Source organism: Lithobates pipiens, unplaced genomic scaffold (genome assembly GCF_037356315.1).
Source record: "Lithobates pipiens isolate NorthernLeopardFrog02 unplaced genomic scaffold, aLitPip1_a1.2 Scaffold_107, whole genome shotgun sequence".
Lineage (NCBI taxonomy): Eukaryota > Metazoa > Chordata > Amphibia > Anura > Ranidae > Lithobates > Lithobates pipiens.
In genome coordinates this window covers 762,148-786,554 of record NW_027507693.1, presented here as the reverse complement: position 1 = coordinate 786,554, position 24,407 = coordinate 762,148, and the positions used below count along the sequence as shown (strand labels likewise).

The 24,407-nt window shown below is 52.6% G+C and overlaps 1 protein-coding gene across 4 annotated transcripts in view; it reads left to right on the top strand.

Annotated features, from left to right (window-relative positions):
• Window positions 1-24,407, top strand: part of LOC143958556 (dual serine/threonine and tyrosine protein kinase-like) — a 304,078-nt gene that overhangs the window by 191,045 nt on the left and 88,626 nt on the right. The window contains exon 1 of one of the 4 annotated variants that reach the window (XR_013270136.1): window positions 22,003-22,039. The exons of the other annotated variants lie outside the window; for them this stretch is intronic. The gene's annotated coding sequence lies outside the window, so the exon portion shown is untranslated. Of the gene's footprint in view, window positions 1-22,002; window positions 22,040-24,407 lie in introns of those variants that run through there. 4 annotated transcript variants of the gene reach the window in all.

Genomic DNA, 24,407 nt, shown 5'->3' with positions numbered 1-24,407 from the left:
CGCCCCGGCACCATCCTCCTCTGACTCCTCATCAGACTCCTGTTGTTGACTTGTCTCAGATAGAGTAGCCCCCCCTGGGAATTCATCCAGCATTGCGACTTCCTCATCTTCCCGCTCCTGCTCCTCCACAGCCTGATCAATGACACGACGCAATGCACGCTCCAGAAAGAAGGCATAAGGTACCATGTCACTGATGGCGCCATGGCTGCGACTGACCAGTTTGGTGATCTCCTCAAATGGCCGCAGAAGTCTGCATGTGTCGCGCATGAGCAGCCACTGGCGCGGTGAAAAAAAACCCAGCTCCCCAGAACCGTTTCTTTCGCAGAGTTCATACAGGTAGACGTTAACTGCACGTTTCTGCTGGAGCAGCCTATCAAGCATATAGAAGGTTGAGTTCCATCGCGTCGGGCAATCGCAAATAAGACGTCTGACCGGCAGATGGTGTCGCCGCTGAATGTCAGCAAGGCGAGCCATGGCCGTGTAAGATCTTCTGAAATGGGCCGAGATTTTCCTTGCCTGCCGCAAGATGTCCTGGACCCCAGGGTATTTGACAAGGAATCGCTGCACGACCAAGTTTAAGACGTGTGCCATGCACGGCACGTGCGTGATTTTGCCCTGTTTCAATGCGCTAAGCAGATTGGCACCGTTGTCACACACCACTTTACCAACTGTCAAATTGAGCGGTGTTAGCCACTCATCTGCCTGTGAACGCAAAGCTGAAAGGAGTGCCGGGCCAGTGTGGCTCTTTGCTTCCAGGCACAACAGACGCAGCACGGCATGGCAACGTCTCACCTGGCATGTGGAATAGGTTCTGGGGAGCTTGGGCGGTGCAGTGGAAGAGACGCTAGCAGCGGAAAAGGAGGAGGCAGCTGAGGAGGAGAGGGAGGAGGATGGAGTAGGAGGAGGAGAAGAAGAGTCAGGCCTGCATGCAATCCGTGGCGGTAAAACCAAATCTACACGGGTGCCACGGGTTACATGCTTGACGGCCGTCAGAAGGTTCACCCAGTGGGCAGTAAAACTGATATACCTTCCCTGCCCGTGTTTGCTAGACCACGTGTCTGTGGTCAGATGTATCTTGGCACCGACACTGTGTGCCAGAGATACATTCACTTGCCGCTGAACATGGCCATATAGCTCTGGGATGCCCTTCTCTGAGAAATACTTCCTTCCTGGGACCTTCCATTGTGGTGTTCCAATGGCCACAAATTTGCGAAAGGCCTCCGAGTCCACCAGTTTATATGGCAGTAGTTGGCGGGCTATGAGTTCTGACAAGCCAGCCGCCAACCGTTGGGCAAGAGGGTTATCCGGCGTCATCATTTTTTTACGCTCAAACATTAGGCCCACGGAAGCCTGCCTTTTTGCAGAAAAATGTGAGCTTGGCGTGATGGAAGGTGGAGTGGAGGACAATTGTGAGGAGAGAGGAGAAGGAGAAGTAGAAGACGAGGCTGGACGGTGAGAGCCTGCAGTGTGGCTTTGTGTGTTCCGTTGCTCCCACTGGGCTCGGTGATGGCTGCTCATGTGCCTTCTTAAGGCGGTCGTCCCTAGGTGAGTATTGGGCTTACCGCGACTAACGCGTTGACTGCAAAGATTGCAGATGGCAACGCTATTGTCAGCAGCGGACACGTTAAAAAAAGCCCACACTGCGGAGCCATGTGCCGGTGTCCTGGGAGCGCCAGATGTGACCGTACATGGTCGATGACTCGCTCCTGATACATTTGCAGTCTGCTTTGTCCCTGCTGTGCAATGTAAGTCATTGCTGCTTCTCCTCCCTATCTGCTGGTCCATATCTCCCTCTGAACTCCCCTCCTCTTCCTCTCTTGTGGGCACCCACGTGACATCACTAGACACGTCATCATCAACGTCACCTTCCCCACCGCTATAAGTAGAGTAGGCAGCAACACCGGGGACCAACCTCCTCCTTGGGCTGATCTGGGTACTGGCGTCAGACTGCTGAGTAGCGCTTGTTGCTACCTCCTCTTCCTGATCCAATACCAAGAGTGGCTGCGCATCAGAAATGTCCTCTTGATATGGATCGGAAAATAATTCCAGTGACTCAAGCGGAAGGTATGTGGTGGTGGTGGTGGTGGTCGTGTTGTTGGTGGTAGTGTCTTTGGGGGTGCACATAGCAGAGAGTGAAGAAGAGGGTGCAGATCGAGAGGATGAGGAGGGTGCAGAAGAGTAAGGCTGAGCGAGCCACTCAACCAAGTCTGGTGCATCCTTTAAAGTAATTGAACGCACCTTCTGCAACTTCCCACTTTGGCTCAAGCCTGTTGCTCCTGCCCTACCCCTACCACCCCTGCGGAAGGGCCTGCCTCTTCCTCTGCATGTCATTTTTTAAATGACCCTGTGACAAAACTCTTAGTCCCTATACCGCTGAAGGACTGCTGCAGTATAGGTGAGCGGTCAGCAGTGGTGCACGTCAACCCTATCTATTGTGGACCTATAGCGGTCCTTACAGAACAGCAGACTGTACCGCACTCAAGCCTATGTACCGTAGCACCCTATACCAAGTTACCAGTCCTTATAAGAACTTTTGTGGACCAAGCAGGTTGTGTATTAGTGTTTAGCAGACTGTACGTCAGTCCCTATACCGCTGAAGGACTGCTGCAGTATAGGGCAGCGGTCAGCAGTGGTGCACGTCAACCCTATCTATTGTGGACCGATAGCGGTCCTTACAGAACAGCAGACTGTATCGCACTCAAGCCTATGTACCGTAGCACCCTATACCAAGTTACCAGTCCTTATAAGAACTTTTGTGGACCAAGCAGGTTGTGTATTAGTGTTTAGCAGACTGTACGTCAGTCCCTATACCGCTGAAGGACTGCTGCAGTATAGGGCAGCGGTCAGCAGTGGTGCACGTCAACCCTATCTATTGTGGACCGATAGCGGTCCTTACAGAACAGCAGACTGTACCGCACTCAAGCCTATGTACCGTAGCACCCTATACCAAGTTACCAGTCCTTATAAGAACTTTTGTGGAACAAGCAGGTTGTGTGTTAGTGATTAGCAGACTGTACGTCAGTCCCTATACCGCTGAAGGACTGCTGCAGTATAGGTGAGCGGTCAGCAGTGGTGCACGTCAACCCTATCTATTGTGGACCGATAGCGGTCCTTACAGAACAGCAGACTGTACCGCACTCAAGCCTATGTACCGTAGCACCCTATACCAAGTTACCAGTCCTTATAAGAACTTTTGTGGACCAAGCAGGTTGTGTATTAGTGTTTAGCAGACTGTACGTCAGTCCCTATACCGCTGAAGGACTGCTGCAGTATAGGGCAGCGGTCAGCAGTGGTGCACGTCAACCCTATCTATTGTGGACCGATAGCGGTCCTTACAGAACAGCAGACTGTACCGCACTCAAGCCTATGTACCGTAGCACCCTATACCAAGTTACCAGTCCTTATAAGAACTTTTGTGGACCAAGCAGGTTGTGTATTAGTGTTTAGCAGACTGTACGTCAGTCCCTATACCGCTGAAGGACTGCTGCAGTATAGGGCAGCGGTCAGCAGTGGTGCACGTCAACCCTATCTATTGTGGACCGATAGCGGTCCTTACAGAACAGCAGACTGTACCGCACTCAAGCCTATGTACCGTAGCACCCTATACCAAGTTACCAGTCCTTATAAGAACTTTTGTGGAACAAGCAGGTTGTGTGTTAGTGATTAGCAGACTGTACGTCAGTCCCTATACCGCTGAAGGACTGCTGCAGTATAGGGCAGCGGTCAGCAGTGGTGCACGTCAACCCTATCTATTGTGGACCGATAGCGGTCCTTACAGAACAGCAGACTGTACCGCACTCAAGCCTATGTACCGTAGCACCCTATACCAAGTTACCAGTCCTTATAAGAACTTTTGTGGAACAAGCAGGTTGTGTGTTAGTGATTAGCAGACTGTACGTCAGTCCCTATACCGCTGAAGGACTGCTGCAGTATAGGTGAGCGGTCAGCAGTGGTGCACGTCAACCCTATCTATTGTGGACCGATAGCGGTCCTTACAGAACAGCAGACTGTACCGCACTCAAGCCTATGTACCGTAGCACCCTATACCAAGTTACCAGTCCTTATAAGAACTTTTGTGGACCAAGCAGGTTGTGTATTAGTGTTTAGCAGACTGTACGTCAGTCCCTATACCGCTGAAGGACTGCTGCAGTATAGGGCAGCGGTCAGCAGTGGTGCACGTCAACCCTATCTATTGTGGACCGATAGCGGTCCTTACAGAACAGCAGACTGTACCGCACTCAAGCCTATGTACCGTAGCACCCTATACCAAGTTACCAGTCCTTATAAGAACTTTTGTGGACCAAGCAGGTTGTGTATTAGTGTTTAGCAGACTGTACGTCAGTCCCTATACCGCTGAAGGACTGCTGCAGTATAGGGCAGCGGTCAGCAGTGGTGCACGTCAACCCTATCTATTGTGGACCGATAGCGGTCCTTACAGAACAGCAGACTGTACCGCACTCAAGCCTATGTACCGTAGCACCCTATACCAAGTTACCAGTCCTTATAAGAACTTTTGTGGAACAAGCAGGTTGTGTGTTAGTGATTAGCAGACTGTACGTCAGTCCCTATACCGCTGAAGGACTGCTGCAGTATAGGGCAGCGGTCAGCAGTGGTGCCCGTCAACCCTATCTATTGTGGACCGATAGCGGTCCTTACAGAACAGCAGACTGTACCGCACTCAAGCCTATGTACCGTAGCACCCTATACCAAGTTACCAGTCCTTATAAGAACTTTTGTGGAACAAGTGAGTTGTGAATGTTTAGCAGACTGCAGCAGAAGGGCAGCAGTCAAGTATAATATCCTTTCTATATTTGGAAGAAAGAATATTATACATGTACAAGCCTATTACTGTACCACTGATACCAGTCCTGAAAAGAACCTTTGTGGAACTAATAATAACAGCAAGTCTTTAAAATTACCCTCACTGCCTGACAACACTGCTTCCTTCCTGTCCCTATACAAATTGGCAAAAAAAGAGAACGATTAGTGGTTACTGGAACAGCTCTTTTGTGGACCTTGATAGTAACAGCTAATGATGATGATGATGATGATGATGATGAAAGACTAATCTGGCTGTCCCTGTAGCATACACCGTCCTTTCCCTTTCTCTAAACTAACAAAAGACACTCAGGCTGCTGCAAGAATCAGCAGCACAGCAAACCTATCAACACCTAACACCTATACCAGTCCTGAAAAGAACTTTTGTGTACCAAATAGCTAGTGGTTTATCTCTCCCTACTCCACACAGGAACCTGTCCCTATCTTAACAGAAGAAAGAATGTAAAATGGCCACCGGATCGGGTGTATTTATAGGTTAGGGGGAATGTACAAGTGTCCATGTGCTGTCATGTCTCAATTGGCTGTCCTGTATCACATGATAAACGTGTCACCAAAGGTTAAAGTTCTTGTATACATTAAACACGTAAGTCCGCCGCGGCGAACGACGGAAAAAGGCGTTCGAACGTGCGGACCGCGAATGTCGGAAATTCGCCGCGAAACGACCGCCGGGCGAACCGTTCGGCCATCACTATTCTGCACACATAATAATACATTTTCCCATTCTGTTGCCTCTAGACCGTACATTTGATAATGCCACATTATTATTATTTTTTTGATTAATCTACCTTTTGTAATTTGTAGTATTTGATTTTCCTCCCCTGCGGCGATGGGCGGTCTCTTGCGGGGATCAGCATCACTTCCTGCTGAACCCCGCACTGTCTCCTGGGATCTCGTCCAAGTAATCACAGGAGACATTGCGGCTAATGCAGCCGAAATCTCGCGAGATTTCGGCTAATACAGCCGAAATCTTGCGTGATTTCGGCTATTACAGCTGAAATCTCGCGAGATTTCGGCTGTATTAGCCGAAATCTCGCGAGATTTCGGCTGCATTAGCCGCAATGTCTCCTGGGATTACTTGGACGAGATCCCAGGAGACAGTGCGGGGTTCAGCAGGAAGTGATGCTGATCCCCGCAAGAGACCGCCCATCGCCGCAGGGGAGGAAAATCAAATACTACAAATTACAAAAGGTAGATTAATTAAAAAAAAAAAATGTGGCATTATCAAATGTACGGTCTAGAGGCAACAGAATGGGAAAATTTATTTTCCTGGTGCCTCCATGGCAGCATACCTGTGACAAGCTCCGCCTTGGCTCCTCCCTCAGGACTAGTGAATATTATAAAAGAAAAGGTTAGTACAGCCCCCGCATTCTCCTTTTTTTCCTCATACCTCATGGCAGTGAATCCTGGTCGGCGTCCTTACCTTCTGCAGTCGGCAGCTTCCGTCCGGGTTCAAGCCTCTCCCAGACGCAGTTCCTTCTCTTGGGCAGCTAAACGCGCTTATAAGGTTGGAAGTCCCTTCTGTAGGATCTTTTGGGACAAGCAGTTTGTCTCTTAAGTAAGAGCTTTATCTGCAAGTTGATCAGGCACCAGCTCATTCATGGTAACGGAGGCAGCAGCTATTTCTACATTTCTTTTTTTTTTTCCTCCTTCTCTCTTTTCTTCCTTCCTTTCCTTTCCCTTTTAGGTTTTATATCTTTTATCTTTTCTCTTCCCTCTCTCTTTTGCTCTCTTCCCCTCCCCAACCTTCCATTTCTTTCTTTCTTTCTTTCTTTCTTTTCTTTTGACCTCCCATTTGTTTGTTTCTCTCAGAGAAAAAAACCTCCCTCTTAGCCCCTGCCGCCATTCCCGGCTCCATAGGAGCCGCGCGCGCTCAGCGCCGGCGTTTTATTTAACTTTCGGCGTTCCCCGCCGTGCTCTGCGCATGCGCCGGCGGTGTGAGGCTTCTAGCTTACTGTTCCGCCGATCGGCGCATGCGCAGTGGATTCGGAGCCCGCGGCGGCCATCTTTGATAAGGGCACAGTGACATTTATGCCCTCAAAATGTCAAAGACAGGATAGAGGCGTGCCCTGCCTCTCCTGTTCTACTGTTTATCTCCCTGATGGCCTCAGTGGGACGCCTGTGGCTGCAGGGAGAACTGCTACTCTGAGCTTTAATATAATAAAAAAAAAAAAAAAAAAAAAGAGAAGATGGGTTAATTAATTAATTAAATAGTATAAAATGACATAAACATATTAAATTATCAAATAAAATTAATAAAAAATAATTAAATAAATTATATTTTATTTACAAAAAATAAAAAATTAAAATATATATATAATTTAACCCCCCCCCAAAAAAAAAAAGGGACAAGAAGACAAAATGTAGATTTAGACGTATTTTAGATGTATTTATCGAAGTCCCTTTTTCCAGTCAAGGACACGGTTGGTTGATTTTTCTCCTCTAAAACTCTTTTCTTAGCTGCTGCTTCTGCTAATCCGTCTAGTATGAGCCATTCGGCCCCCGCACAAGATCCTACTCTACACCTGAGGTAAGGACCTACGTCCAGGTAAGTTGATACACTTTAAAAAAAACAAAAGAGTGCACTCAGGCTGGTACTTTATGTATTTCAGCCCTGTACGCCAGAAGATGTCTAAGAGGACCTCAAGGCGACATGAAGACGATGATGACTCTAGTCACAGCAGAGACAGGTCGTCCTGGCATGGGGATTATAGAAGTGGCAGAAAGAATCGGCCAAAAAGGCGCCATCACTCATGCTCCCCGAGACCTAGATCTCCAAGATGTCAGGCGTGTGGAGTTGCCCCACTTTCAGACAAACTGATCTGTTTGAGATTGCCTCAGGGACGATGCAGCGGACAGAGAATCTGAAGGTCTGCAAATGGCGGACCTACTTAAGAAAGCAGTAAAGGACTCCCTTGCGGAATTGGTAGCCACAATGACGACGCAACAACCAGCGTCTCCTCCTCAGGAGCAAACGGCTGAGGCTTCCATCCCGGGGCTGTCCACAAGTGGAATTTTTCGTCTGATGTCGGCATCCTCCTCTAAACATCAGGAAGAGAATGCCATCTCAGAGGAATCATCTGATGACCTAGATGCCTCTGGCTTTGCTTTCGCCATGGTCCAGCCTTATGTACAGGCAGCTAAACAAGCGATCGGCTGGGAGAGACCAACACCGAGGTTTAAGAAGTCTAAATCGTACTTCCCCTTTCTCAAACGCCAGATCTCAGTTTTTCCTCTCATGGAGGAGATCAGGGATGTGATTGAGGAAGAGTGGGAAAAGACAGAGAAAATGTTCTCTATTAAATCGGTTGGGAAAGTTATTCCCTCTCTCATAGGCTGATTCCGCAATGCTGGAGGGTTCTCCAGTGGTCGATGCAGCAGTGGTAAGGTTGGCAAAGAATGTCACATTGCCCCTGGAAGACTCAACTTCTTTTAAGGCTCCACTGGACAGAAGGATGGATCTCGATCTCAAGAAAAGCGTACCAGATGGCAGACAACGCCTGTAAACCTGTCATAGCCCTGACATCAGTGTCCAATGCGCTACGCGTCTGGACAGATAATATAGAGTCGGCAATCCAACAGGACATCCCAGAGGAGGATATAATCAAGGCCTTGGATGAGCTGAAGTTCTCAGCAGACTTTATTGGTGAAGCCGCCATCGATTCAATTCCTTGCTCCGCAAGGGCAATGCTCCACACAGTTATGGCCAAATGGGCCTTGTGGCTGAAACCGTGGGCAGCAGATATCGCCTCCAAACAGAACTGGTGCAAGATACCATTTGATGGTGAAGCCTTGTTTGAGGGAAAAACTGGACAAGGACATCTCTCGAGTCACTGGTGGAAAATCAGGCCTGCTACCCCAAGACAGGTGATCTAGGCGCTCCAGGACAATCGCACCCAGATTCCAATACTCCAAGAATAAGGATTACCGATAGTCCAGGCAGGGAAAAGGCTTCAGGCATAATTGGGAAAGCACACAGTCCACGTTCCTCAAAACCCGAAGACAGAGACCAATACCTACCCCACAGGATTCTACTAAATCCTTTTGACGCCTGGCCAGCCCAAGCGATTCCTGTGTGGGCCAAGCTAAGACACTTCTCAAAGATCTGGGAACAAAAGTGCAGGGATTCTTGGGTAGTCTCCACAGTCAAATACGGCCATTTTTGGTCATTCCTAAAATTAGTTTGATTGTTTAAGGCAAAATAAACCAATGCATTGCTCACCGGCGAAATAGTAGTAATAGCCATCCAGGAGTGACAGTGCCCACTCTTGTACTTTAGTATGCTATGTGCAGCCCTCTATGAAGCCCTCTCACAAAATTGACATACTGCAACAATCAACTCAAAACCTCATGATCTCATTGTACTTAACCAGTGTAAATACCTTTACTGAATAAAACAAAAAGTGAAAAATAGTCTTAACTTTTAAAGCATAATATACAGTTAAGCTGCACGATTCTGGATAAAATTAAATTAAAATTGTTTGCTTCGTATAAAGATCAAGTTTCTCGGCGCAACATTTTACTTTCTACAAAAAAAATTTGTGCCAACTTTTGTTTAGTTTTTTTTTAATCTGTTGAAGTAATTTTTGGGAACAATATTTGAAAGGCCCCTTACACACGTGGTGATCCGCTCGCTCAGCGGGGATCGCTCCGTTGTCCCCGTTGAGCTGGCGGCGGACAGGACCGCCCTGTCAGATCTCTGCTCTCCTCTATGGGGATCGGATGAGCACGGACTGTCTGTCCGTGTTCATCAGATCCGCTTTGCAGACGGAAAGTATTTTCCTCCGTCTGCAGAATCGGACAGTAGCGGAGGCGGACAATAGCGGGTGTCTGCGGATATTCATCCGCAGACACCCGCTATCCCATAGGGATGCATGTATGTCCATATTTAATCCACAAACGGATGGATGAAATGCGGACATAATGTCCGCATGTGTGAAAGGGGCCAAAGACTGCTGCCCAAATACAGCGTGACAAAATATTGCAACAATTTGGATTAGTAAACCACAGACTATAATCTTGCTGGAATTGGGAGGATTTGACATGGCTATTCCTTAAAGGGGCCCAGAAATCGGAGTGGTTCAGGGTAGCACTCGATTTCTTATACACAGGTTCTTGCACTGGTATACTATACCCAACAACATTTTACATGTTTAGAGGCTATATACTATACATTTTTCTATTACAGTATGCTTTTCTGGATGGTCTTTTATGGCTATATGAAAAAAATTCAATAAAAAAACATTGATCACAAAATAATGCAACAACTGCCATTATATTCTTTAGCGTGTATATCTATCTATTATCTCTATATATCTATACTTGTAAATATTTCATTTAGGGATGCACCGAAGCAGCCTCCTCGCGGGTCCCAGCAGCTGCCTTCGCTCCTCATGGTCCCAGTAGCCGCCTCAAGGGTCCCAGCAGCTGCCTTCGCTCCTCATGGTCCCAGTAGCTGCCTCAAGGGTCCCAGCAGCTGTCTTCGCTCCTCATGGTCCCAGTCGTCGCCTCAAGGGTCCCAGTAGCTGCCTTCGCTCCTCATGGTCCCAGTAGCTGCCTTCGCTCCTCATGGTCCCAGTAGCTGCCTTCGCTCCTCATGGTCCCAGTAGCTGCCTTCGCTCCTCATGGTCCCAGTAGCTGCCTTCGCTCCTCATGGTCCCAGTAGCTGCCTTCGCTCCTCATGGTCCCAGTAGCTGCCTTCGCTCCTCATGGTCCCAGTAGCTGCCTTCGCTCCTCATGGTCCCAGTAGCTGCCTTCGCTCCTCATGGTCCCAGTAGCTGCCTTCGCTCCTCATGGTCCCAGTAGCTGCCTTCGCTCCTCATGGTCCCAGTAGCTGCCTTCGCTCCTCATGGTCCCAGTAGCTGCCTTCGCTCCTCATGGTCCCAGTAGCTGCCTTCGCTCCTCATGGTCCCAGTAGCTGCCTTCGCTCCTCATGGTCCCAGTAGCTGCCTTCGCTCCTCATGGTCCCAGTAGCTGCCTTCGCTCCTCATGGTCCCAGTAGCTGCCTTCGCTCCTCATGGTCCCAGTAGCTGCCTTCGCTCCTCATGGTCCCAGTAGCTGCCTTCGCTCCTCATGGTCCCAGTAGCTGCCTTCGCTCCTCATGGTCCCAGTAGCTGCCTTCGCTCCTCATGGTCCCAGTAGCTGCCTTCGCTCCTCATGGTCCCAGTAGCTGCCTTCGCTCCTCATGGTCCCAGTAGCTGCCTTCGCTCCTCATGGTCCCAGTAGCTGCCTTCGCTCCTCATGGTCCCAGTAGCTGCCTTCGCTCCTCATGGTCCCAGTAGCTGCCTTCGCTCCTCATGGTCCCAGTAGCTGCCTTCGCTCCTCATGGTCCCAGTAGCTGCCGTCGCTCCTCATGGTCCCAGTAGCTGCCGTCGCTCCTCATGGTCCCAGTAGCTGCCTTCGCTCCTCATGGTCCCAGTAGCTGCCTTCGCTCCTCATGGTCCCAGTAGCTGCCTTCGCTCCTCATGGTCCCAGTAGCTGCCTTCGCTCCTCATGGTCCCAGTAGCTGCCTTCGCTCCTCATGGTCCCAGTAGCTGCCTTCGCTCCTCATGGTCCCAGTAGCTGCCTTCGCTCCTCATGGTCCCAGTAGCTGCCTTCGCTCCTCATGGTCCCAGTAGCTGCCTTCGCTCCTCATGGTCCCAGTAGCTGCCTTCGCTCCTCATGGTCCCAGTAGCTGCCTTCGCTCCTCATGGTCCCAGTAGCTGCCTTCGCTCCTCATGGTCCCAGTAGCTGCCTTCGCTCCTCATGGTCCCAGTAGCTGCCTTCGCTCCTCATGGTCCCAGTAGCTGCCTTCGCTCCTCATGGTCCCAGTAGCTGCCTTCGCTCCTCATGGTCCCAGTAGCTGCCTTCGCTCCTCATGGTCCCAGTAGCTGCCTTCGCTCCTCATGGTCCCAGTAGCTGCCTTCGCTCCTCATGGTCCCAGTAGCTGCCTTCGCTCCTCATGGTACCAGTAGCCGCCTTCGCTCCTCATGGTCCCAGTAGTCGCCTTCGCTCCTCATGGTCCCAGCAGCTGCCTCAAGGGTCCCAGTAGTCGCCTTCGCTCCTCATGGTCCCAGTAGTCGCCTTCGCTCCTCATGGTCCCAGTAGTCGCCTTCGCTCCTCATGGTCCCAGCAGCTGCCTCAAGGGTCCCAGTAGTCGCCTTCGCTCCTCATGGTCCCAGTAGCTGCCTTCGCTCCTCATGGTCCCAGTAGTCGCCTTCGCTCCTCATGGTCCCAGCAGCTGCCTCAAGGGTCCCAGTAGTCGCCTTCGCTCCTCATGGTCCCAGTAGCTGCCTTCGCTCCTCATGGTCCCAGTAGCTGCCTTCGCTCCTCATGGTCCCAGTAGTCGCCTTCGCTCCTCATGGTCCCAGCAGCTGCCTCAAGGGTCCCAGTAGTCGCCTTCGCTCCTCATGGTCCCAGTAGCTGCCTTCGCTCCTCATGGTCCCAGTAGCTGCCTTCGCTCCTCATGGTCCCAGTAGCTGCCTTCGCTCCTCATGGTCCCAGTAGCTGCCTTCGCTCCTCATGGTCCCAGTAGCTGCCTTCGCTCCTCATGGTCCCAGTAGCTGCCTTCGCTCCTCATGGTCCCAGTAGCTGCCTTCGCTCCTCATGGTCCCAGTAGCTGCCTTCGCTCCTCATGGTCCCAGTAGCTGCCTTCGCTCCTCATGGTCCCAGTAGTCGCCTTCGCTCCTCATGGTCCCAGCAGCTGCCTCAAGGGTCCCAGTAGCTGCCTTCGCTCCTCATGGTCCCAGTAGCTGCCTTCGCTCCTCATGGTCCCAGTAGCTGCCTTCGCTCCTCATGGTCCCAGTAGCTGCCTTCGCTCCTCATGGTCCCAGTAGTCGCCTTCGCTCCTCATGGTCCCAGCAGCGGCCTCAAGGGTCCCAGTAGTCGCCTTCGCTCCTCATGGTCCCAGTAGTCGCCTTCGCTCCTCATGGTCCCAGTAGTCGCCTTCGCTCCTCATGGTCCCAGCAGCTGCCTTCGCTCCTCATGGTCCCAGCAGCTGCCTTTTTTCCTCATGGTCCCAGTAGCTGCCTTTTTTCCTCATGGTCCCAGTAGCTGCCTTTTTTCCTCATGGTCCCAGTAGCTGCCTTTTTTCCTCATGGTCCCAGTAGCTGCCTTTTTTCCTCATGGTCCCAGTAGCTGCCTTTTTTCCTCATGGTCCCAGTAGCTGCCTTTTTTCCTCATGGTCCCAGTAGCTGCCTTTTTTCCTCATGGTCCCAGTAGCTGCCTTTTTTCCTCATGGTCCCAGTAGCTGCCTTTTTTCCTCATGGTCCCAGTAGCTGCCTTTTTTCCTCATGGTCCCAGTAGCTGCCTTTTTTCCTCATGGTCCCAGTAGCTGCCTTTTTTCCTCATGGTCCCAGTAGCTGCCTTTTTTCCTCATGGTCCCAGTAGCTGCCTTTTTTCCTCATGGTCCCAGTAGCTGCCTTTTTTCCTCATGGTCCCAGTAGCTGCCTTTTTTCCTCATGGTCCCAGTAGCTGCCTTCGCTCCTCATGGTCCCAGTAGCTGCCTTCGCTCCTCATGGTCCCAGTAGCTGCCTTCGCTCCTCATGGTCCCAGTAGCTGCCTTCGCTCCTCATGGTCCCAGTAGCTGCCTTCGCTCCTCATGGTCCCAGTAGCTGCCTTCGCTCCTCATGGTCCCAGTAGCTGCCTTCGCTCCTCATGGTCCCAGCAGCTGCCTTCGCTCCTCATGGTCCCAGCAGCTGCCTTCGCTCCTCATGGTCCCAGCAGCTGCCTTCGCTCCTCATGGTCCCAGCAGCTGCCTTCGCTCCTCATGGTCCCAGCAGCTGCCTTCGCTCCTCATGGTCCCAGCAGCTGCCTTCGCTCCTCATGGTCCCAGCAGCTGCCTTCGCTCCTCATGGTCCCAGCAGCTGCCTTCGCTCCTCATGGTCCCAGCAGCTGCCTTCGCTCCTCATGGTCCCAGCAGCTGCCTTCGCTCCTCATGGTCCCAGCAGCTGCCTTCGCTCCTCATGGTCCCAGCAGCTGCCTTCGCTCCTCATGGTCCCAGCAGCTGCCTTCGCTCCTCATGGTCCCAGCAGCTGCCTTCGCTCCTCATGGTCCCAGCAGCTGCCTTCGCTCCTCATGGTCCCAGCAGCTGCCTTCGCTCCTCATGGTCCCAGCAGCTGCCTTCGCTCCTCATGGTCCCAGCAGCTGCCTTCGCTCCTCATGGTCCCAGCAGCTGCCTTCGCTCCTCATGGTCCCAGCAGCTGCCTTCGCTCCTCATGGTCCCAGCAGCTGCCTTCGCTCCTCATGGTCCCAGTAGTCGCCTTCGCTCCTCATGGTCCCAGTAGTCGCCTTCGCTCCTCATGGTCCCAGTAGTCGCCTTCGCTCCTCATGGTCCCAGTAGTCGCCTTCGCTCCTCATGGTCCCAGCAGCTGCCTCAAGGGTCCCAGTAGTCGCCTTCGCTCCTCATGGTCCCAGCAGCTGCCTCAAGGGTCCCAGTAGTCGCCTTCGCTCCTCATGGTCCCAGCAGCTGCCTTCGCTCCTCATGGTCCCAGTAGTCGCCTTCGCTCCTCATGGTCCCAGCAGCTGCCTCAAGGGTCCCAGTAGTCGCCTTCGCTCCTCATGGTCCCAGCAGCTGCCTCAAGGGTCCCAGTAGTCGCCTTCGCTCCTCATGGTCCCAGTAGCTGCCTTCGCTCCTCATGGTCCCAGTAGTCGCCTTCGCTCCTCATGGTCCCAGCAGCTGCCTCAAGGGTCCCAGTAGTCGCCTTCGCTCCTCATGGTCCCAGCAGCTGCCTCAAGGGTCCCAGTAGTCGCCTTCGCTCCTCATGGTCCCAGTAGCTGCCTTCGCTCCTCATGGTTCCAGTAGTCGCCTTCGCTCCTCATGGTCCCAGCAGCTGCCTCAAGGGTCCCAGTAGTCGCCTTCGCTCCTCATGGTCCCAGTAGCTGCCTTCGCTCCTCATGGTCCTAGTAGCTGCCTTCGCTCCTCATGGTCCCAGTAGCTGCCTTCGCTCCTCATGGTCCCAGTAGCTGCCTTCGCTCCTCATGGTCCCAGTAGCTGCCTTCGCTCCTCATGGTCCTAGTAGCTGCCTTCGCTCCTCATGGTCCCAGTAGCTGCCTTCGCTCCTCATGGTCCCAGTAGCTGCCTTCGCTCCTCATGGTCCCAGTAGCTGCCTTCGCTCCTCATGGTCCCAGTAGCTGCCTTCGCTCCTCATGGTCCCAGTAGCTGCCTTCGCTCCTCATGGTCCCAGTAGCTGCCTTCGCTCCTCATGGTCCCAGTAGCTGCCTTCGCTCCTCATGGTCCCAGTAGTCGCCTTCGCTCCTCATGGTCCCAGCAGCTGCCTCAAGGGTCCCAGTAGTCGCCTTCGCTCCTCATGGTCCCAGCAGCTGCCTCAAGGGTCCCAGTAGTCGCCTTCGCTCCTCATGGTCCCAGCAGCTGCCTTCGCTCCTCATGGTCCCAGTAGTCGCCTTCGCTCCTCATGGTCCCAGCAGCTGCCTCAAGGGTCCCAGTAGTCGCCTTCGCTCCTCATGGTCCCAGCAGCTGCCTCAAGGGTCCCAGTAGTCGCCTTCGCTCCTCATGGTCCCAGTAGCTGCCTTCGCTCCTCATGGTCCCAGTAGTCGCCTTCGCTCCTCATGGTCCCAGCAGCTGCCTCAAGGGTCCCAGTAGTCGCCTTCGCTCCTCATGGTCCCAGCAGCTGCCTCAAGGGTCCCAGTAGTCGCCTTCGCTCCTCATGGTCCCAGTAGCTGCCTTCGCTCCTCATGGTTCCAGTAGTCGCCTTCGCTCCTCATGGTCCCAGCAGCTGCCTCAAGGGTCCCAGTAGTCGCCTTCGCTCCTCATGGTCCCAGTAGCTGCCTTCGCTCCTCATGGTCCTAGTAGCTGCCTTCGCTCCTCATGGTCCCAGTAGCTGCCTTCGCTCCTCATGGTCCCAGTAGCTGCCTTCGCTCCTCATGGTCCCAGTAGCTGCCTTCGCTCCTCATGGTCCTAGTAGCTGCCTTCGCTCCTCATGGTCCCAGTAGCTGCCTTCGCTCCTCATGGTCCCAGTAGCTGCCTTCGCTCCTCATGGTCCCAGTAGCTGCCTTCGCTCCTCATGGTCCCAGTAGCTGCCTTCGCTCCTCATGGTCCCAGTAGCTGCCTTCGCTCCTCATGGTCCCAGTAGCTGCCTTCGCTCCTCATGGTCCCAGTAGCTGCCTTCGCTCCTCATGGTCCCAGTAGTCGCCTTCGCTCCTCATGGTCCCAGCAGCTGCCTCAAGGGTCCCAGTAGTCGCCTTCGCTCCTCATGGTCCCAGCAGCTGCCTCAAGGGTCCCAGTAGTCGCCTTCGCTCCTCATGGTCCCAGCAGCTGCCTTCGCTCCTCATGGTCCCAGTAGTCGCCTTCGCTCCTCATGGTCCCAGCAGCTGCCTCAAGGGTCCCAGTAGTCGCCTTCGCTCCTCATGGTCCCAGCAGCTGCCTCAAGGGTCCCAGTAGTCGCCTTCGCTCCTCATGGTCCCAGTAGCTGCCTTCGCTCCTCATGGTCCCAGTAGTCGCCTTCGCTCCTCATGGTCCCAGCAGCTGCCTCAAGGGTCCCAGTAGTCGCCTTCGCTCCTCATGGTCCCAGCAGCTGCCTCAAGGGTCCCAGTAGTCGCCTTCGCTCCTCATGGTCCCAGTAGCTGCCTTCGCTCCTCATGGTCCCAGTAGTCGCCTTCGCTCCTCATGGTCCCAGCAGCTGCCTCAAGGGTCCCAGTAGTCGCCTTCGCTCCTCATGGTCCCAGTAGCTGCCTTCGCTCCTCATGGTCCTAGTAGCTGCCTTCGCTCCTCATGGTCCCAGTAGCTGCCTTCGCTCCTCATGGTCCCAGTAGCTGCCTTCGCTCCTCATGGTCCCAGTAGCTGCCTTCGCTCCTCATGGTCCTAGTAGCTGCCTTCGCTCCTCATGGTCCCAGTAGCTGCCTTCGCTCCTCATGGTCCCAGTAGCTGCCTTCGCTCCTCATGGTCCCAGTAGCTGCCTTCGCTCCTCATGGTCCCAGTAGCTGCCTTCGCTCCTCATGGTCCCAGTAGCTGCCTTCGCTCCTCATGGTCCCAGTAGCTGCCTTCGCTCCTCATGGTCCCAGTAGCTGCCTTCGCTCCTCATGGTCCCAGTAGCTGCCTTTGCTCCTCATGGTCCCAGTAGTCGCCTTCGCTCCTCATGGTCCCAGCAGCTGCCTCAAGGGTCCCAGTAGTCGCCTTCGCTCCTCATGGTCCCAGTAGCTGCCTTCGCTCCTCATGGTCCCAGTAGTCGCCTTCGCTCCTCATGGTCCCAGCAGCTGCCTCAAGGGTCCCAGTAGTCGCCTTCGCTCCTCATGGTCCCAGTAGCTGCCTTCGCTCCTCATGGTCCCAGTAGCTGCCTTCGCTCCTCATGGTCCCAGTAGCTGCCTTCGCTCCTCATGGTCCCAGTAGTCGCCTTCGCTCCTCATGGTCCCAGCAGCTGCCTCAAGGGTCCCAGTAGTCGCCTTCGCTCCTCATGGTCCCAGTAGCTGCCTTCGCTCCTCATGGTCCCAGTAGCTGCCTTCGCTCCTCATGGTCCCAGTAGCTGCCTTCGCTCCTCATGGTCCCAGTAGCTGCCTTCTCTCCTCATGGTCCCAGTAGCTGCCTTCGCTCCTCATGGTCCCAGTAGCTGCCTTCGCTCCTCATGGTCCCAGTAGTCGCCTTCGCTCCTCATGGTCCCAGCAGCTGCCTCAAGGGTCCCAGTAGTCGCCTTCGCTCCTCATGGTCCCAGTAGCTGCCTTCGCTCCTCATGGTCCCAGTAGCTGCCTTCGCTCCTCATGGTCCCAGTAGCTGCCTTCGCTCCTCATGGTCCCAGTAGTCGCCTTCGCTCCTCATGGTCCCAGTAGCTGCCTTTGCTCCTCATGGTCCCAGTAGTCGCCTTCGCTCCTCATGGTCCCAGCAGCTGCCTCAAGGGTCCCAGTAGTCGCCTTCGCTCCTCATGGTCCCAGTAGCTGCCTTCGCTCCTCATGGTCCCAGTAGCTGCCTTCGCTCCTCATGGTCCCAGTAGCTGCCTTCGCTCCTCATGGTCCCAGTAGCTGCCTTCGCTCCTCATGGTCCCAGTAGCTGCCTTCGCTCCTCATGGTCCCAGTAGCTGCCTTCGCTCCTCATGGTCCCAGTAGTCGCCTTCGCTCCTCATGGTCCCAGCAGCGGCCTCAAGGGTCCCAGTAGTCGCCTTCGCTCCTCATGGTCCCAGTAGTCGCCTTCGCTCCTCATGGTCCCAGCAGCTGCCTTCGCTCCTCATGGTCCCAGCAGCTGCCTTTTTTCCTCATGGTCCCAGTAGCTGCCTTTTTTCCTCATGGTCCCAGTAGCTGCCTTTTTTCCTCATGGTCCCAGTAGCTGCCTTTTTTCCTCATGGTCCCAGTAGCTGCCTTTTTTCCTCATGGTCCCAGTAGCTGCCTTTTTTCCTCATGGTCCCAGTAGCTGCCTTTTTTCCTCATGGTCCCAGTAGCTGCCTTTTTTCCTCATGGTCCCAGTAGCTGCCTTTTTTCCTCATGGTCCCAGTAGCTGCCTTTTTTCCTCATGGTCCCAGTAGCTGCCTTTTTTCCTCATGGTCCCAGTAGCTGCCTTTTTTCCTCATGGTCCCAGTAGCTGCCTTTTTTCCTCATGGTCCCAGTAGCTGCCTTTTTTCCTCATGGTCCCAGTAGCTGCCTTTTTTCCTCATGGTCCCAGTAGCTGCCTTTTTTCCTCATGGTCCCAGTAGCTGCCTTTTTTCCTCATGGTCCCAGTAGCTGCCTTTTTTCCTCATGGTCCCAGTAGCTGCCTTCGCTCCTCATGGTCCCAGTAGCTGCCTTCGCTCCTCATGGTCCCAGTAGCTGCCTTCGCTCCTCATGGTCCCAGTAGCTGCCTTCGCTCCTCATGGTCCCAGTAGCTGCCTTCGCTCCTCATGGTCCCAGTAGCTGCCTTCGCTCCTCATGGTCCCAGTAGCTGCCTTCGCTCCTCATGGTCCCAGCAGCTGCCTTCGCGCCTCCCGGGTCTCAGTATCCGCCTCGCGACTCCCGGGTCTCAGTATCCGCCTCGCGCCTCACGGATTTCAGTAGCTGCCTTCGCTCCTCATGGTCCCAGTAGCTGCCTTCGCTCCTCATGGTCCCAGTAGCTGCCTTCGCTCCTCATGGTCCCAGTAGCTGCCTTCGCTCCTCATGGTCCCAGTAGCTGCCTTCGCTCCTCATGGTCCCAGTAGCTGCCTTCGCTCCTCATGGTCCCAGTAGCTGCCTTCGCTCCTCATGGTCCCAGTAGCTGCCTTCGCTCCTCATGGTCCCAGTAGCTGCCTTCGCTCCTCATGGTCCCAGTAGCTGCCTTCGCTCCTCATGGTCCCAGCAGCTGCCTTCGCGCCTCCCGGGTCTCAGTATCCGCCTCGCGACTCCCGGGTCTCAGTATCCGCCTCGCGCCTCACGGATTTCAGTATCTGCCTCGCGACTCACGGATCTCAGTAGCCGCCTCGCCCCTAACAGGTCTCCAGTAGCCGCCTCACTGGTCCCAGTAGCCGCCTTGCGCCTCACGGGTCCCAGTAGCCGCCTCGCGCCTCAGGTTCCCAGCAGCCGCCTCGCGCCTCACAGATCTCCAGTAGCTGCCTCACGGGTCCCAGTAGCCGCCTCGCGCCTCACGGGTCCCAGTAGCCGCTTCGCGCCTCAGGCTCCCAGCAGTCGCCTCGCGCCTCACTGGTCCCAGCAGCAACCTCGCGCCTCACTGGTCCCAGCAGCCGCCTCGCGTCTCACTTGTCCCAGCAGCCGCCTCGCACCTCACTGGTCCCAGCATCCGCCTCGCGCCTCACTGGTCCCAGCAGCCGCCTCGCGCCTCACTGGTCCCAGCAGCTGCCTTCGCTCCTCTCGGTGCCAGCAGCTGCCTTCGCTCCTCTCGGTGCCAGCAGCTGCCTTCGCTCCTCTCGGTGCCAGCAGCTGCCTTCGCTCCTCTCGGTGCCAGCAGCCGCCTCCGCTCCTCTCGGTGCCAGCAGCCGCCTCCGCTCCTCTCGGTGCCAGTAGCCGCCTCCGCTCCGCTCGGTGCCAGTAGCCGCCTCCGCTCCTCTCGGTGCCAGTAGCCGCCTCCGCTCAGTGCCAGTAGCCGCCTCCTCTCGGTGCCAGTAGCCGCCTCCGCTCCTCTCGGTGCCAGTAGCCGCCTCCGCTCCTCTCGGTGCCAGTAGCCGCCTCCGCTCCTCTCGGTGCCAGTAGCCGCCTCCGCTCCTCTCGGTGCCAGTAGCCGCCTCCGCTCCTCTCGGTGCCAGTAGCCGCCTCCGCTCCTCTCGGTGCCAGTAGCCGCCTCCGCTCCTCTCGGGTGCCAGTAGCCGCCTCCGCTCCTCTCGGGTGCCAGTAGCCGCCTCCGCTCCTCTCGGGTGCCAGTAGCCGCCTCCGCTCCTCTCGGGTGCCAGTAGCCGCCTCCGCTCCTCTCGGGTGCCAGCAGCCGCCTCCGCTCCTCTCGGGTGCCAGCAGCCGCCTCCGCTCCTCTCGGGTGCCAGCAGCCGCCTCCGCTCCTCTCGGGTGCCAGCAGCCGCCTCCGCTCCTCTGGGGTGCCAGCAGCCGCCTCCGCTCCTCTCGGGTGCCAGCAGCCGCCTCCGCTCCTCTCGGGTGCCAGCAGCCGCCTCCGCTCCTCTCGGGTGCCAGCAGCCGCCTCCGCTCCTCTCGGGTGCCAGCAGCCGCCTCCGCTCCTCTCGGGTCCCAGCAGCCGCTGCCTCCGGCCTATGTTTCGGTGCATCCCAAAATGAAATATTTACAAAAGTGTGTGTGGATATATCTATATAAATCAGATATCCTAAAGAATAAAATGGCAGTTGTTGCATTATTTTGTGATCAATTCATGTTTTTTTAATTTTTTTCATACAGCCATAAAAGACCATCCAGAAAAGCATACTGTAATAGAGAAATAGAGTGCTACCCCGAACCACTCCGATTTCTGGGCCCCTAAAATGAATAGCAATGTCAAATTCTTCCAATACCAGCAAGATTGTAGTCTGTGGTTTACTAATCCCAATCGTTGCAATATTTTGTCACGCTGTCTTTGGGCAGCAGTCTTTCAAATGTTCCCAAAAATTACTTCAACTACCGTATATACTCGAGTATAGGCCGACCCGAATATAAGCCGAGGCCCCCAATTTACCCCCAAAAAAACTGGCAAACTTATTGACTCGTGTATAAGCCGAGGGTGAGACATGCCTGTCCATCCCTGTGTGTCCGTCCATCCCTGTGTGTCCGTCCATCCCTGTGTGTCCGTCCATCCATCCCTGTGTGTGTGTGTGTCCATCCATCCATCCATCCCTGTGTGTGTGTGTCTCCATCCATCCATCCATCCATCCCTGTGTGTGTGTGTCTCCATCCATCCATCCATCCATCCCTGTGTGTGTGTGTCTCCATCCATCCATCCATCCCTGTGTGTGTGTGTATCCATCCATCCCTGTGTGTGTGTGTGTGTCTCCATCCATCCATCCATCCGTGTGTGTGTGTCTCCATCCGTGTGTGTGTGTGTGTGTGTGTGTGTGTGTGTGTGTGTGTGTGTCCAGCCTACCTGTGTCCCGAGCCTTTGTCCCGAGCCTTCGTCCCGTCCCGTCCCGTCCCGTCCCGTGCCGTGCCGTGTCTTGCCTTGCCTCCGTCCCGTGCCCTCTTCGTCGGCGGCCATTGTAAAATTCAAAAGCCGCGCCTCCTCCTTCGCCTGTGATAGGCGGAACACTGAATTTCCCAGCAGCCTGTGTTCCGCCTATCACGGACGTCGTATCATCCTCGTCCGTAGTACGAGGATGAGACGACGCCCGTGATAGGCGGAACACAGGCTGCTGGGAAATTCAGTGTTCCGCCTATCACAGGCGAAGGCGGAGCCGGAGGCGCGGCTTTTGAATCATAGAATGGCCGCTGTCTGTCTGCTCGACACGCTGATCGAGCGGGCAGACAGCGATGACTCGAGTATAAGCCGAGGGGGGCACTTTCAGCCTCAAAAAAGAGGCTGAAAATCTCGGCTTATACTCGAGTATATACGGTAATTAAAAAAATAAACTAAAGTTGGCACTTTTTTTTTTGTAGAAAGTAAAATGTTGCGCCGAGTATCGTGATCTTTATTCGAAGCAAACTATTTTAATTTAATTTTATCCAGAATCGTGCTTAACTATATTATGCTTTAGAAGTTAAGACTATTTTTCACATTTTGTTCTTTATTCATTAAAGGTTTTTACACTGTTTAAGTACAGTGAGATCATGAGGTTTTGAGTTGATTGTTGCAGTATGTCAATTTTGTTTTGCACTACTTTTTATGTTCATAATATAGTTGGGCTACATACAGTTCATAAAGCATACACAATGGACGCATCTTTTATTGAAGGTAATATATTTGGATGAATTTGGAACAAGCAAACTATTCATAATTCAATAAAAGCTGTTGAACTGCATAAAATGGGGGTGTTTGGAAATACATAGTAATTTTAAGTAAGCTGGGCATGCTGAGAATGCGCACTGTGTAATGGTTGATCAACTAAGGGACAAGGTAGACGCAGCAGAGACTGAGTATGATTAACACGTTGCGCATCATGCCTTCAATAAAGACAACTTGGTGTTTTTTTGTTAAAAAGAATAAGATTGGAGCAGAAAAAAGTGACCAGTCTTACATTTGTGTGCCCTTTATAGCCAGAATGGCAAATTTCTTGTTCAAGAGATAGTTTGTAAGGTTACACTTCCTGTTGTACAGCACTTTGTTCACTGCAGAATTCCAATACACTCCTTGAAACACCCACCATAACTTTAGGACCCACCCACATCAACTCTCAGAACTGCTAAGCTACTCCCTAAGCCTGCCCTGAAACTACAGAGGCTCAAAGCATGAATGGGACATGTAGTATCAGGACTGGTAAAGGAAGGAAATAGGAAGTCAGAACTTGGAAATTCAGCCAGGAGCAGGAGGGACATCAGGCACAGAAACCTGTTACAGCTAAAGGAGATAAGATGCAGATAAATTGACTGAGGTTTTGACTCATTTTTATGCACAATGCTTCTGTTTTGTGGGAGGAAAAGATGTTCTACATAAGCCACAGACCATTTTGCTGGCCAAAGACCACTTTTTGCAATTGGGTACTGCGTTGCATTAACTTGCAATTGCACATTTGTGCGACTTGGCTCCCAAATTGACTTTTTTTTGACAATTTTTCTTTTTTCTCCACACAAATAGAACTTTCTTTTCGTGGTGTTCAGTCCTGCGGTTTTTATTTTTTGCACTATAAACAAAAAAGAGCGACAATTTTGAAAACGCATTTTCTACTTTTTGCTATATCCCCCAAAAATGTGTAAAGATTTTTTTTTCCCTCCAGTTTAGGCCGATGCGTAGTGTTCTACATATTTTTGGTAAAATTCGCAGTAAGCGATTGGTTTGTGCAAAAATTTGTGTTTACAAAAAGGATAGCTTTCTGGCTTTTTTAAAAAGATAAAGGAGTGATGCGCGGTACTATGACAGGAAATTGGCCTAGGAGGCTAATAAATTCTATAGGCACTAAGATTGTGAGTGATATATATATTCCCGTATAAAGTAAGAGAAGGTATATAAAAAGTTGTGCGTATTTTATGAGGGGGTGGTGGAAGACTCTCACCACTATAGCATAATGATGTTCAGGGTAAGAGACAAATGTAATAAATAAGCATAAAAAAAGGAAAGAATCACAATACTTAGAACTAGTGATCCCTAATGCGATTTGTTAAAACTGACAATCGCATAAAGTGCCTCTTTCTGGCTTTTTTTTTTTTTTTTACTAGTAATGGATCAGCGATTTTTATTGTGACTGCGACATTATGGCGGACCCATTTTACATTTTTGACAGATTTGGGACCATTGTCATTTATACAGCAATCATTGCTATACAAATGCACTGAGTCCTGTGTAAATTACACTGGCAGTGTAGGTGTTAAGTGTGTCCCAGGGGCGTGTTGCTATCTGTGGGTGGCGTGGCTGTGTTTTACACATAACTGATCTCTGCTCCAATCACAGGGAGCAGAGATCAGTGTCACTGTTGCTAGGCAGAAAAAGGAGATGCTTGTTTACTTTAGCATCTCCCATGAGACGATCGTGGGTATCCCTGCAGTGATCGAATCTGCGGAACCCGCGATTGGACTCGAGGTTACATAGTTACATAGTTAGGTTGAAAAAAGACACAAGTCCATCCAGTTCAACCAAAAAAAAATATATATATACACATACATACATATATACATATACCAGCCCATATACCCAATTCTATACCCACAGTTGATCCAGAGGAAGGCAAAAAAAAAACAGCAGAGCATGATCCAATTTGCTAAAGCAGGGGAAAAAATTCCTTCCTGATCCCCCGAGAGGCAATCGGATTTTCCCCGGATCAACTTTACCTATAAATTTATATTATTATATTACCTACACTTAGGAAATAATCTAGGCCTTTCTTAAAGCAATCCACTGAGCTGGCCATAACCACCTCTGCAGGGAGTCTATTCCACATTTTTACAGCTCTTACCGTGAAGAAACCTTTCCGTATTTGGAGATGAAATCTCTTCTCCTCTAGACGTAAAGAGTGCCCCCTTGTCCTCTTTGTTGACTTTAAAGTAAATAACTCGACACCAAGTTCCCTATATGGACCCCTTATATATTTGTACATGTTGATCAAATCCCCCCCTTAATCTCCTCTTATCAAGAGTGAATAAATTCAGTTCCTCTAATCTTGCCTCATAGC